We start from the raw sequence: 14,237 nt of genomic DNA on the forward strand, positions 1-14,237 counted from the left end.
CAACCTATGTGTCTACTATTTTACACCAATTCTACACTGTCTTAATTAGTGTAACATTAAGTCTTAAAATCAAGTACTGTTAGTCCTCCAACTTTATCATTCCTTTTCAAAGTTGTTTTGACTATTCTAGGGCCTTTGAATTGCCATAGGAATATTAGAATCAGTTTGTCAATTTTACAAAACGCCTGCTGGGATTTTGATTGGGATTACATTGTTTTTTTTAACGATTCTTTTTTAAAAAATTTTTTTATTTATTTTATTTTTGGCTGCGCTGTGTCTTCGTTGCTGCGCTCGGGCTTTCTCTAGCTGCGGCAAGCGGGGGCTACTCTTCGTTACGGTACGCGGGCTTCTCATCGCAGTGGCTTCTCTTGTTGCAGACCACAGGTTCTAGGCATGCAGGCTTCAGTAGTTGTGGCACGTGGGCTTCAGTAGTTGTGGCTCGCAGGCTCTAGAGCGCAGGCTCAGTAGTTGTGGCACACGGGCTTAGTTGCTCCGCGGCATGTGGGATCTTCCTGGACCAAGGCTCAAACCTATGTCCCCTGCATTGGCAGGCGAATTATTAACCATTGTGCCACCAGGGAAGCCCCTGATTGGGATTACATTGAATCTATAAATCATTTCCAGAAAAAGTGTTCTCTTAAAAATATTGAGTATTCTGTCCTTTGAACAAAGTGTATACTAAATTTATTTAGGTCTTTTAAATTTCTCTTAGCAATTATTTATAATTTTCAGTATGTTGGTCTTGTTCTTTTTTCAGATTTATCCCAACATATTTCATAATTTTTATGCTCTTTTATTTTTAAAAAATTTTAAAACATTTTTTATGCTCTTTTAAATTGTATTTTAATTTCAATTTCCTATTGTTTGTTGCTAGTATATAGAATTATACTTGATTTATGTATTCAGTTTATCCTACATCCTTGATAAACTCCCTTATTAATTCTACTAGCTTTTAAAGAGTCCATCTAATGTTCTATACTAGCAATCATATCAACCACGAATAAAACATTGTAGTTCTTTGTTTGCAATATGGACACCTTTTATTTCTTCTTGGTTTATTGCAATGGTTAGAATGCCCAGTACAATTTTGAATAAAAGTGGTGAGACCACAAATCTTTGACTTCTTCCTAATTGTAGGGAGAAAGTATCAAACTTTCACCATGAGGTATTATGGTAGGGGTATTGTAGGTACCCTTTATCAGGTAGAGCAAGTTCTCTTCTGTCCCTAGAAGGCTGACAGCATCTTTATGATGAAAGGATGTTAAATTTGTCAGCCACTTTTTCTGCATCTATGGAGGTGGTCATATGATTTTTCTTAGTTTGTTCATATGGTGAATTACATTGATTGATTTTTCAAATGTTAAACTAAACTTGCATTCCTGGATGAACCCCACTTGGTTGCGATTTATCATTCTTTTTATTTAGTGTTGGATTCAATTTCAAAATAGGCAAAAGATTTGAAAAAACATTTCACCAAAGAAAATATACAGATGGTAAACTAGTACCTGAAAAGTATGTTCAATATTATTAATCATTAGGCAAATGCAAATTAAAATTGCAGTAAGAGGGCTTCCCTGGTGGCTCAGTGGTTAAGAATCCACCTGCCAATGCAGGGCACACGGGTTTGAGCCCTGGTCTGGGAAGATCCCACATGCCTCAGAGCAACTAAGCCCGTGAGCCACAACTACTGAGCCTGCGTGCCACAACTACTAAAGCCCACATGCCTAGAGCCCGTGCTCTGCAACAAGAGAAGCCACCGCAATGAGAAGCTCGTGCACTGCAGCGAAGAGTAGCCCCCGCTCGCCACAATAAGAGAAAGCCCGTGCGCAGCAACAAAGACCCAACACAGCCAAAAATAAATAAATAAATAAATTTTTAAAAATAAAAATAAAATAAAATTGCAGTAAGATGCCATGCCACACTTATTGGAATGCAGTGTTAGGGAGAATGTAAAGCAAATGGAACTCTTCAATCTAGCTGGTGGAAATATAAAGTGGTGCAACCTCTTTGTAAAACAGGTTGATACTTTCTCGAAAAGTTAAACATACACATTATCATGTGATCAAGCCATTCCACTTCTAGGTATTTACCCAAGAGGAATGAAGGCATATGTCCATACAAAACTGTTTACAGCAATCTTTGTAAAAGCTGTATTTGTAATAGCTCAAAATTGGAAACAATCCAAATTTCCACCAGCAGGTGAATTGTTTTCTATCCATACAGTGCAATACTAATGCAGCAATAAAAAGAAACTATTGATATATGACAGAACATAAATATCTAAATAATCATGATGAATGAAAGAAGCCAGGTTAAGAAAAAAAGAGTACATATTATATAGTACCTTTTTTTAAAATAAAAATAACCCATAGTGACAGAAATGAAATCAGTAGTTGCCTTGGGACAAGACAGGGTCAGAGTGGGATAGAAGGAGAGGAGCTTTACAAAGAGACACAAGGAAACTTTTAGGGCTAATGAATATAATATGTTCATTATCTTGATTATGGTGATGCTTTTATTTATTTTTTTTTAATTTATTTTTGTCTGTGTTGGGTCTTCGTTTCTGTGCAAGGGCTTTCTCTAGTTGCGGCAAGTGGGGGCCACCCTTCATGGCGGTGCTTGGGCCTCTCATTATCGCGGCCTCTCTTGTTGTGGAGCACAGGCTCCAGACGCGCAGGCTCAGTAGTTGTGGCTCACGGGCCTAGTTGCTCCGCGGCATGTGGGATCTTCCCAGACCAGGGCTCGAACCCGTGTTCCCTGCATTAGCAGGCAGATTCTCAACCACTGCGCCACCAGGGAAGCCCCTATGGTGATGCTTTTATAGGTCAAGAGTATACTTTCAATATGTGTAGTTTATTTTATGTCCATCATGTCTCAATATAACTGTTAGAAGTCAAAAAAGGGCTAATATTCTTATCTACAAAGAGCTCTTGTAATCCACAAAGAAAATATAAACACAATTTAAAAAATTCAACCTTATTCACAATCAAAAAAGTTTAGATTAAAGCAAGAATGGCTGAATCATATGTATATGTTTAACTTTTCTAGAAACTACCAACCAGTTTTCCAAAAAGCAGTATTAAAAAAAAAAATGGTACCTGTGTTGGAAAAGATGCTTGTTGTAAAAGCACACTCACAGTTTGCTACTTTAGTGAAAACTGATACAACCTTTCTAAAGTGTAGTTTGGCAATACATATATATATATATATATCAAGAATGCCACAAGCAATCATATCCTTTGTCCCCAGTATTTCCACTCCTTGGAATTTATCCGAAGAAAACAATCAGAGAAGAATAAAAAGATTAATGTATCGAAACCCCAAAATACTGCAACTTATAAACAGAATTTCAGGAATACATTAATGTCCAAAAAACAAAGGGTTGCTTAAAGAATTTAAGATATGTTCAAATAACGAAATGTTGTGTAGCTCAGTAATGATCAGGTTCTCAAACAATATTTAAAAATATAAAATACATGCATTGCAATATTTAGGATTTAGACATTTATACTATTGTTTCATATTCATAGGTAAACTCATAGAAACACGCACATCTGAATTCTTTTATGATTAGAAGTAAATCTAGGGACTTCCCAGGTGGTCCAGGGGCTAAGACTCCACGCTCCCAATGCAGGGGCCTTGGGTTTGATCCCCGGTCAGGGAACTAGATCACGCATGCCGCAACTAAGACCTGGTGCAGCCAAATAAATAAATAAATAAATAAATATTTTTTTTTAAAAAAAGAAGTAAATCTAGTGATAAAGCATGACACAACTTTCTTTTATTCCCCTTTTTATACTTTTCTGTTTCCAACCCTTTTTTTGTCATGAAATACATAATTTTATAAACATATAAATCAAAGTCGTGATAACACACAATTTTTGTTTCCTTCTATCATCCATGTCTGATGTAGGACACACGTGTTTATAATCAGTTTGTGTGTGGAATGGGGAGATGGTACACTGAGCAGGAAGACTACACAAGGAATGATTTGAGATAGTTCTTTTTCTCAGAGGACTAAAATAATCTCAGTAAAAAAAAAACATGTACGATTATATACAGTGCCTCTCCTTCCACCAGCTCAGCCTTTCCCATTCTCCCCCTTGTTTTCAAAAAAATTTTTTTAAAGTTTTTATTTATTGATTTATTTGGCCGTGCAGCACAGCATGCAGGATCTTACTTCCCCAACCAGGGATCGAACCCATGCCCCCTACAGTGGAAGCACGGAGTCTTAACCACAGGACTGCCAGGGAAGTCTCCCCATCCCCTTTTAATATTGTTTTCTTATGTATCATTTCAAAGCATGTAAAAATCTATGTTTTTTTTGATTTTTGGTTTTTTTCCCTAAGGGAGATAGCTGGAGTGACGCTTCTTGCTTCCAGGAAAGCTACTTTAAACCAGCCATGAAGAAAATGGAGAAGGAAATATAGATAGAAAAATAGAAGTGATGGAAATATTTCAAGGTCAGAGCCAAAAGTTTCACTTTGTCCAGAAGGGAAGGGAGGGATCTGAAAAGAGGAGGAAATCAGTGATTGATAGCAGCACTTGCGGCTGAAGTTTTGATCAAAGGGGACAATGGTGTCACCCATATCCTAAGGTCTTCTCCCTGCTCCAAAAATGACTAGTCCCAAGTCCCGCTCTGGCCCACTCAGATCAGTGACACTGGCTCTGTAACTGACAAACTAATTTCCCTGAGGAACAATTGGAGGTGTCTTGACAGATCTGAATTATGTCACTGGTTAAGGTTTAGTGACCTTTACCATAAACCGTATTTTATAGGTAAATTAATCAGAACTTTCTGTAATTATAATTCCATATTCTCTAATTTATAGGTTTTTTTCTTTACAAAGTAGTGCAACATTCTTCCTTCTCCCCCTTTATATGATCTGATTTATGTTAGAGAAATTATTATAGTTCTGATATAAATGTTAAATCTCATATTTGTGGAGGCCTCTCTACCACCTTCCCTTTGCCAGTGAATGGCCTTAGAGCATTTTTCTTATACACAAATTGTATCCTACATATTTGCTGGCACTAAGCAATCTGCCACATTCTTACATGTCAAGACTTAGCCGTGAATTACAAGAATGGACACAAACAACCTCAAGTCTTTAGATCTTTGATTATTTTGTTTGACCATTTGAGCTCCTTCCTGCTATGGCCCCTCAGCTGCTCCTGTCACAGGATCCAGCTCTGATGTTAAACACCTGGCATTTCAAGGTTTCAAATGTTCAGACAGGTAATTATATCATGATTACACATCTCTACCATTTACTTTCAGCTTCTAAAAACACATTAGGAACAACAGTGTTTCCTGTCAAAAAAAATTATGTGAATACAAAATTCAGTTGTTCACATTTCAAAGCAACTCTGTAATAATAAACAAATTCTAAGTGGCTTAGAAAATAATTGGATATACATATTTTTGAAAAATATTTTTTAATACTTATTATTAAAGTTCGTACTGAGTGTCCAGTGACATGCACAATAACAGATTTGCATCCAGGTATATCACTGTGAAATTTCTGACCAGTGTAAAAGTAAAGACCATACACACTTCCAGAGAGAAAAGAAATGTTCACATAGGAATTAGATCAGGTATTAGGATGGCTTTGGACTTCTCAACAATAACTGTAGAAGCTTGAAGACTGTGGAACAGCCCTTTCAAAATTCTGACTGAAAATTATTTACAAATAGAATTCTTTACAAAGCCAGACTATCAGTCAAGGCTGAAGGCAGATCAAAGATATTTTCAGAGCTTCCGGATCTTAAGAAATTTACCTTCTTTGCATGATTCCCTAGGAAGCTTTCTGAGAGTTTTTTCCCGCTAACCCAAGGAAGACGTAGCATGGGTGCTAACCCAGGAGAGAAGCTAGGGGATCCCAGTGATGGTGATGCAGGGAATTCCCACAGGACCACAGTGCAGTAGGAGAGGCCAGTCCAGGGATAATCAGGAGAAATTAATTCAATAAGAGAAAATTGATTGAACACCTGATAATATCTGAAAATACTGAGAGGGGACTTAAATAATTGGAGGAGAGTTTGGGGTTTCGCTACTGATGAGTTTACAGAAAACTAAGAAAGAGCAGGACAGTTATTAACTCCAGGGAAATTTTTTTTTTTAAAAGGAAAGTTAATCAGGGTATACTATTTAGATCATAATCATGTCAACACTGAGTAGTACTCTAACCAAATTAATACTTAAACATATTAGAGGCTGTCCTCAAGAAGTTGGCATGAGTGGCAGACTGGAATGATGCAAGAAAGATAAATTCTTATTTTTTTTAAACTGAGCCACATTTTTTTTTTATAATTTTATATTTATTTATTTGGCTGCATCAGGGCTTAGGTGCAGCACGCGGGATCTTCGTTGCAGTGCACAGGCTCTTCATTGCGGCACCCAGGCTTCTCTAGTTGTGGTGCACGGGCTCTAAAGTGCTTGGTCTCAGTAGTTGCGGCGTGTGGGCTTAGTTGCCCCACAGCATGTGGGATCTTAGTTCCCCAACCAGGGATGGAACCCGCGTCCCTTGCATTGGAAGGCGGATTCTTAACCACTGGACCACCAGGGAAGTCCCAAGAAAGATAAATTCTTATCTTAAAGTAGGAAATCAATAGATAAGGGCAAAGAGTAAAAAAGTCAAGAGAGGGATAACCATGCATTGAGAGATGTAGAGGTAATAGAAAAACAAAGGGCAAACACAGTTGAAAGTGGTTGCCTGTGGATATTTGAGCAGGACATCATTAGTTTGCAACAAACTCCATAGAAATAGTAAGCTTTTTTAAACCATGTGTGTCAACAATTTTTATAGAACTATTTATAAAAATCTGAACGAAAGGTGGTGATGAACATTAAAAAAAAAGGGTGATGCCTAGTTGTTTTTTTCTTCTCATTACTTCTATTTAGTATATTAATTGTCTTGAGCACCTTCTTTGTCCTTTTGGTACACAGAGATGATACTGGATACAATCCTTGCCCTCAGGGTTTTATAGTCCAGTAGCAGTGACATAGTATATAATAATTATAAAAAGTAGAAAATCACAAGCGTCAAGAGAGATGGACAGGGCTTCCCTGGCAGCGCAGTGGTTAAGAATCTGCCTGCCAATGCAAGGGACACGGGTTCGAGCCCTGGTCCAGGAGGATCCCTCATGCCGCGGAGCAACTAAGCCCATGCGTCACAACTACTGAGCCTGCGCTCTGGAGCCCATGAGCCACAGCTGCTGAGCCCACGAGCCACAACTACTGAAGCCCGTGCGCCTAGAGCCCGTGCTCTGCAACAAGAGAAGCCACCACAATGAGAAGCCCCCGCGCCTCAACGAAGAGTAGCCCCCGCTTGCAACAACTAGAGAAAGCCCGTGTGCAGCAAGGAAGACCCAATGCAGCCAAAAATAAAATAAAATATATTAATTTAAAAAAGAGAGAGAGATGGACAAAATGCCATGAAATTTAGAGGGAAAATGTCACTTGCAGCTGAAGGAGGTTCAATGGAGGAGGAGGCATCTCCGTGGTCCTCTGCAGGGGGAGGCTATCAAGAGATGTACGGCAGGGGTGGGCCGGGCCAGGGTTAGGGAGGGGTAGGTGAGGAGGGGTAGAAAAGCTCAGGGTGTTTGCAGGAGGCCTCATGGGGCGGAGTTAGTTGTAGCCCAGAGCATGTGTAAGAGGAATTAAGCCGGGGAGGCAGGCTGCAAATATATTGTGGAGGCTGGTTGTGCCAGCTTAGTGGTTTCTGGGGATTCAAATGCTTTTCCCATGTACTTTGACCCTTTGTTTTCAGAAATGTAAATCTGCAGAAAGAGATGGGGAAGTCTAGCTATTGCATTATTCATAAAGCATGCTGTCTCTTAAAGTTCCTTCACCTACTGAAGCTTCTTATATCCCACAAGAGACTTTACCAGTCTCTCTAATTAAACTTTCATTCCCCAAAGGATTTTTTTCATGTTATGGACACCTTTTTTTTTTTTTTTTTTTTTTTTTATTTTTGGCTGTGTTGGGTCTTCGGTTCGTGCGAGGGCTTTCTCTGGTTACGGCAAGTGGGGGCCACTCTTCATCGCGGTGCGGGGACCGCTCTTCATCGCGGTGCACGGGCCTTTCACTATCGCGGCCCCTCCCGTTGCGGGGCACAGGCTCCAGACGCGCAGGCTCAGCAGTTGTGGCTCACGGGCCCAGCTGCTCCGCGGCATGTGGGATCTTCCCAGACCAGGGCTCGAACCCGTGTCCCCTGCATTAGCAGGCAGACTCTCAACCACTGCGCCACCAGGGAAGCCCATGGACACCTTTATACAAGAAAAACTGAGCTGTATTCCTCCCTCAACTCGACCTAAGCCTTTTTCTTCCCCCAAAAGTTAGAGAATGGAATGAAAGTAAACATTCCAAGCTTCCTGAATTCTTCCACATTTTAAGTGATTTTTTGAAACAATTTTGATTTCATACTGGATTGGCAGTGTCAATTTATTAATATCAGGTATACCAAAAAAATGTTTTCATATGATAGGGCAGGCTTGTGTTGAGGCCCTTTTGTCTTACCTTTCTCACGTCCCACTTTTCTATTGAGTTCTGGAAGGACAAACTGACTCTGTGATCCTATGGGGTCACCTCACTGCATCCCCCATCTATAGGAGTATGTCAGAAGTTAAATATCCCTTTTAGGGTAGCCGAGTTAAATTCCCTTACAAACAGTTGCCCCTATAAAACCATAAGAGCAGCTAAGAGGAGAGCCATTAGGGAAAATTTATCTGAACCTCCCATGTCTGAGCCTTTGCTCTGGTTTCCATCCAATTAGGTCTCTTTAGCTCCCAACTTGGCTTTCTCCCAACTCTAAGCTTTGGATTTTTAACCCTCTATAGACATGTCTGAGAATTGTATTGTGTGTGGATCCCTTTCACTGACCCCTCTGGAAACTGCTCACAAAGCATACTTCCAGATTATGGATTTAATATGACTTCTGATATTGCAGTCTATACAATGACCCAGCACATCCCAGATTCTCTTTGTAGCTGAGTATGGGGCTTGATAGAAGTAAAACAACAAAGGCTGGTTTAAGAATGAAGTCCATTTAGCCAGTGTACTTGTTGAACAATGCCCCTACTTTGGGGCCTGGTCTTTTATTTCCATCTCCTTCTTATTTGTTTCTATGGAGCACAGCTAAATATCTGGGGGCTGGCAAGCCCAAGGCTCCTATCTGCTGCTTCTGGACCAGAGTTTGTGGCATTTAACCACTAATCTAATGCTGGAACTTCTAACCCGGCACCAGGGCCTTAGTAGGATGAAGCCTAGGGAGCAAAATTGATCCAGTTACCTGATCCTCAGCTAGTTAGAGGAACCATGATGACAGCTGAAAATCTAAGTAACAGTTCCATGTATTTAATATCTAGATCCCAGATAAATACCAGAGAAATTATGAAACCAAGAAAAAAAAGAACTAAGCAGAGGATAAGGAGAAAGGAGAAGCAACCAACAATGTCAGTTACTGGTTTAAGGATTTATTTACATTTTGTCATTTAACTTGGACAAAACTCTTTAAAGAGAAAGATGTGTTAGGTGGGGGGGGGGGTACTAACGCTTTTTGAACCCTACATTAGTCAGCTTTTGCTGTGGTAATAAACAAGATCAAGATCTCAGTTGTTTTTAACAACAAACCATGTATTTCTTGCTCTTGAGTCTGGAGGTTGGCCCTGACTCTGTTGGACTCAGCTAAATTGGATGGACTTCACATGCCTTCTTGTTTGGGGAACACTAACTGGGGTATGCTTATTATGGTGGAGGGGAGAATCTCCAGAGGAGTGAGCAGAATCACATGATACCCTAAAAGTCTCTGCTAGGACCCATCACTTCCACTGACGTTCTACTGTTCAAAGAAAGTCCACGGTCAAGCCAAGCCAAAAGTCAATGGGGTAAGGATGCAGTAGTTGGTACATGCAACCACATAACAAGGGGTTGGTCGGTACTGTCTTTACTGGAGGTGGGATATTGTTGGAGCTAATAATCTAATCTTTCCCAAGCCCTCATCCTGTGTCAACTACTTTGTTTTTTTTTTTTTTAATTTTACTTTACTACAGTAGATTTAAGAGATAGAAGGTATAAGTGACTATATAGGTAAGGAATTTGAGACTTTGAGAGGTTAAGGAATTTGCCCAAGGACTGGCAAGTATTGGATCAGGAATTTAACCCCAATCTGTCTGATTCTCAACCACATTCTTTTCTCAATACTTTTGTCTAGAGAGACTATATGTCTAAGATCTAAAAGAATCTGAGACTACTAGAAAGAAATTGTGCATGAAGCAGAAATTGTGGGAATCATTTATACATAGAGTTAAAATATAAACCTAATTAAGTTTAATAAGTGTACATGTTAGAAAATTTTCTTTGAAACCCTCTTTTATAATGCCACACTTTGGAAGGATGGGGTAGAGTGCAGTAATGATTAGAGTCTAGAGTCACTTTATGAAATTGTAGAGAAGCTTTCTTTCCATGCCCTTCTGTCTCTCTCTGGTTTATTTCTTACCTCATTAGCTCCTGCTGTCTGATCTAGAAGTGCCTACTTCTAGCTTTTTGTTGTAGCCCCTCCCTTGTGCCACCCCTCCAAGGAAATGTCCGAATTGTACAATATTCCTCTCTCTGGAACCATATAAAATCTCCAGACCATTAGCATTTCAATCAGGGGGTATATATTTTGAAAGAGGATTCCTGAAAGAGCAATGTCTGACCCCCAGATAATGTTTCTTTGACCCTCTGACCCTGGGACCTATTGCTAAAGGAAATATCTTTCAATGGTGGAACTTTCTGATAACTCTACAACAGGGCATGTGCACTCCAATTAATCTGAATGCATGGAAAATGATTTCATTTTTATGAAGGGAGTGAACCGCCCCCCCCTTCTCATTCATAGTCTAGTCAAGTGGATTTTATGCTTTGTTGAAAATAGATGTGTGGTTGCCAGCTGCGATGCCTCTCTACCTTTTTTCCCACGAGAAGCTTCTTATTTGGAAAAAAAAAAAAAAAAGTTTTTTGGTCTGTTAACTTTGAGGAAAGCCACTCCACACATACTGATTGTGAGGAACAGAAACAAAGAGGATTACTTTTACGAGCCCTTCCAAAATATCTTCTCTAGCTTTCTACCCCACTGAAACAGAGGGTCTTCTCTCTAAAGGAGGTCGGAGAATGAGAGAAAAGAAAATGTGAGAGCAATTCTCGCCTCCATCTTTCTCTGGTTCATCTGAATATGGGTTTTCTAGCCAATAAATTACAAAATTAGGCGCATTGTAATTAAAAATAGAGAGATTAATCCACCATATTCTTATTGTGAGCTTGGTACATTGTTAGTATTCAATGTCTATTTGTTGAATGACTGAATGAATGAATGTGTTGCTGAGTATTAATCAGGGCTTAGAGTCCACTGAATACATTAAAGGACTTTTCATTTGTGTTTATTCTCTATCTGAACATTCAGAAATATCGGACATATTTATCTCTTAACTTGTGATTTAAAATGGTATCTGAACCATCATAAATGCTATTGTCTAGATATATCATAACAATTTTCTTTAAAAGTCACTAGTTGTAGGAATCATCAACCCTTTCTTCTACATAAATGTGTGTACACTGCCAAAATATTGTTATAACATGATAGAATTCTGAATAAACCATCAAGAGAGGGACTACTCTCTTTGTAAAATGTGGAAATTATATTTGTGCATTTAAAAAGAAACACCTACCATTTAAGAAATCTTTTATTTATTCAGAATACAGTCTTGCATACACGTAACACAGCATTCTGCATTGCAGCAAGTGTTTCAAGTTCTGCCTTTCAAAGTCTTGGCTGACTGACCTTATGGTATGGCTTGGTGAGAAGGGAATAGAGGTCAGTCAGAGGAGAGTGGTGTGCTAGAGACAGGACAAAGAGTAAGTTAGTGGATCGTTGCTAATGTCAGAATTCCAGAAATGCCTGGGATGCCGGGATCATTCCTGATGGAGACTGAAATAACATAACAGAGCGACCCCGGCTCTGGAGAGTCCTGCCTCATTTATTCTGCACTGGAAACCACCGTAAAAATGGTCCTTAGCCTCGCTGGAGCACTGACCTATACTTAAATCGAAAGAGACCAATAAGAGTTTTACTTACAATCCGCAATGCCAATATGCCTGAAAAAATATGTTGTGGAGGGAAAGGCAGGAGAAACAAAAAGCTTTCATGAGCATAACTTATCTTTGACTGTCACAAAATCAATAGGCTTTACAGAGCCAAGGAAATTCAATAGCTTGGCATTCATAATAAAGATTGGTTTGGGTGATTTGTCTCTCTCTAATAAGGCAGGCTTTGGACCCCAGCTTCCCTGCCTTTAAAACTGAAAAGGGGTGGGGATTTCTCCATCACAGCCAAGTCCTCTTGCTTGTCTATTGTCAGGACTTTACAATAGTACTGCTTGTCTGGCCAAGCCTTGCTTCACCCAGGAGAACAGACCTCACATTGGGGCGTGGAGTAACAGATGCCCAGCTTTCAGCCTCCTTCAGCCTGCTTGACAGCCTTTTCATGCATCATAGATACATCTGTTTCAATGAAAAACCCAGAGCAAAGTTGCAAGTATTTGTTTTTTTTCCTGGAGACCACTTTACAGAATGTGTCCAGATATTCACTCTGGAAACTAGGCAGGCTGCAAAAACGTGAAAAAAATTTGAGTGCCCTGACCTGACCCGGCTCTCATCAGAGGAAGATTGTGATCAGGCACCCATCAACATGGTTAGTCAAGGGGCGAGATGGAGGACAAGGGAGAAAGAAGACGCTGGCTATAGTCAGTGGAACACCACACCTAAGGTTTTACAACTCAGTGGCTGGATGACACCCAGCACAGGTTCTTGAACATGGCAGGGAATCAATAGATGTCAACTGAATTGAGATAAATGTCTAATTCATATTGAACTCCTAACATGTGCCAGTCACTTCATCTACTGTGCATTAGTCCTAATCTTCATAACATGCCTAAAAATAGATATGTCAATATTCTTGTTTGACAAAGAAAGAACAATGAGATTCAAGGAGGTTAAAAAAGCATGCCCCAAATCACACAGATAGGCAGTGTTACAAGCAGGAATCCAATCAACATCTATCTGACTCAAAGACTAGGCCCTTTTAACTACTCCGGAAGACTTCTCCTAGCTACATTGTCAGGCCAAGAAACGAGCAAGCAAAGCCCACATTAAATGATATTGCTTGCGAGTTGTGAGTACCAGTGGTCACCTTCTCAAACTTAAGCTTACATAACTCTATTGGCGTTTTAAAACCCAGGTTTTAGTCTTGCCTCTGCAGTTAACTCATGCCTTTTGCTGTGTGGATACATGAGATGAAGCATATACATCCGCTTTCTAAATCCTACATGCATAGTCTAGAAATGTAGGCTAGCCATAGTAGTGGAGGAAGAGCCCTGTCTGGCCACAGAGAGAAGGCTGATTGACAGAACGAAGGAATGACTGAGCAGGACCGTTTGGGTGGCAGCTGTCTTTCCTTTCCAAAGCTGCTCTGATGGCCCCTCCTGGAAACGCAGGAGATGAACACCCATCAATCAGTCAATAAGAACCGATCGTATGCTTACTCTGTGTTCACACTTGATTAATCTGCAAGCCACCTGCAGTGTGGACCAGTGGATTGGAGGCTGGGGCCACAATTGAGAAATAAGGTGATGGGAGCCTAGCTGAGTGTGGCAGCAGAGGGGACATTGAAGTGGTCAGCGTTGTAGAGTCACTGCTCCCTCATCCTCCCTTCCTGGGCAGGAGCACTTCTCCTCACTTCTCCCAGCTGCATTCAAAGAGTGAGTCCGGGGTTTCCTGGTGGCGCAGTGGTTAAGCATCTGCCTGCCAATGCAGGGGACACGGGTTCGAGCCCTGGTCTGGGAAGATCCCACATGCCGCGGAGCAACTAAGCCCGTGTGCCACAACTACTGAGCCTGCGCTCTAGAGCCCACGAGCCACAACTACTGAGCCCGCGTGCCACAACTACTGAAGCCCATGCACCTAGAGCCCGTGCTCTGCAACAAGAAAAGCCACCGCAGTGAGAAGCCCACGCACCGCAACGAAGAGTAGCCCCCGCTCGCTGCAACTAGAGAAAGCCCGCGCACAGCAACGACGACCCAACGCAGCCAAAAATAAATAAATAAAATAAATAAATTTATTTAAAAAAGTGAGTCTGCACAGAACTGCCGAGGTGGAAGAGAGGCTGGCCCTCTTTCCCAGCATGAGCAGCTGGCGGATA

The sequence above is a fragment of the Balaenoptera acutorostrata genome, chromosome 8, assembly GCF_949987535.1.
Source record: "Balaenoptera acutorostrata chromosome 8, mBalAcu1.1, whole genome shotgun sequence".
Taxonomy (NCBI): domain Eukaryota; kingdom Metazoa; phylum Chordata; class Mammalia; order Artiodactyla; family Balaenopteridae; genus Balaenoptera; species Balaenoptera acutorostrata.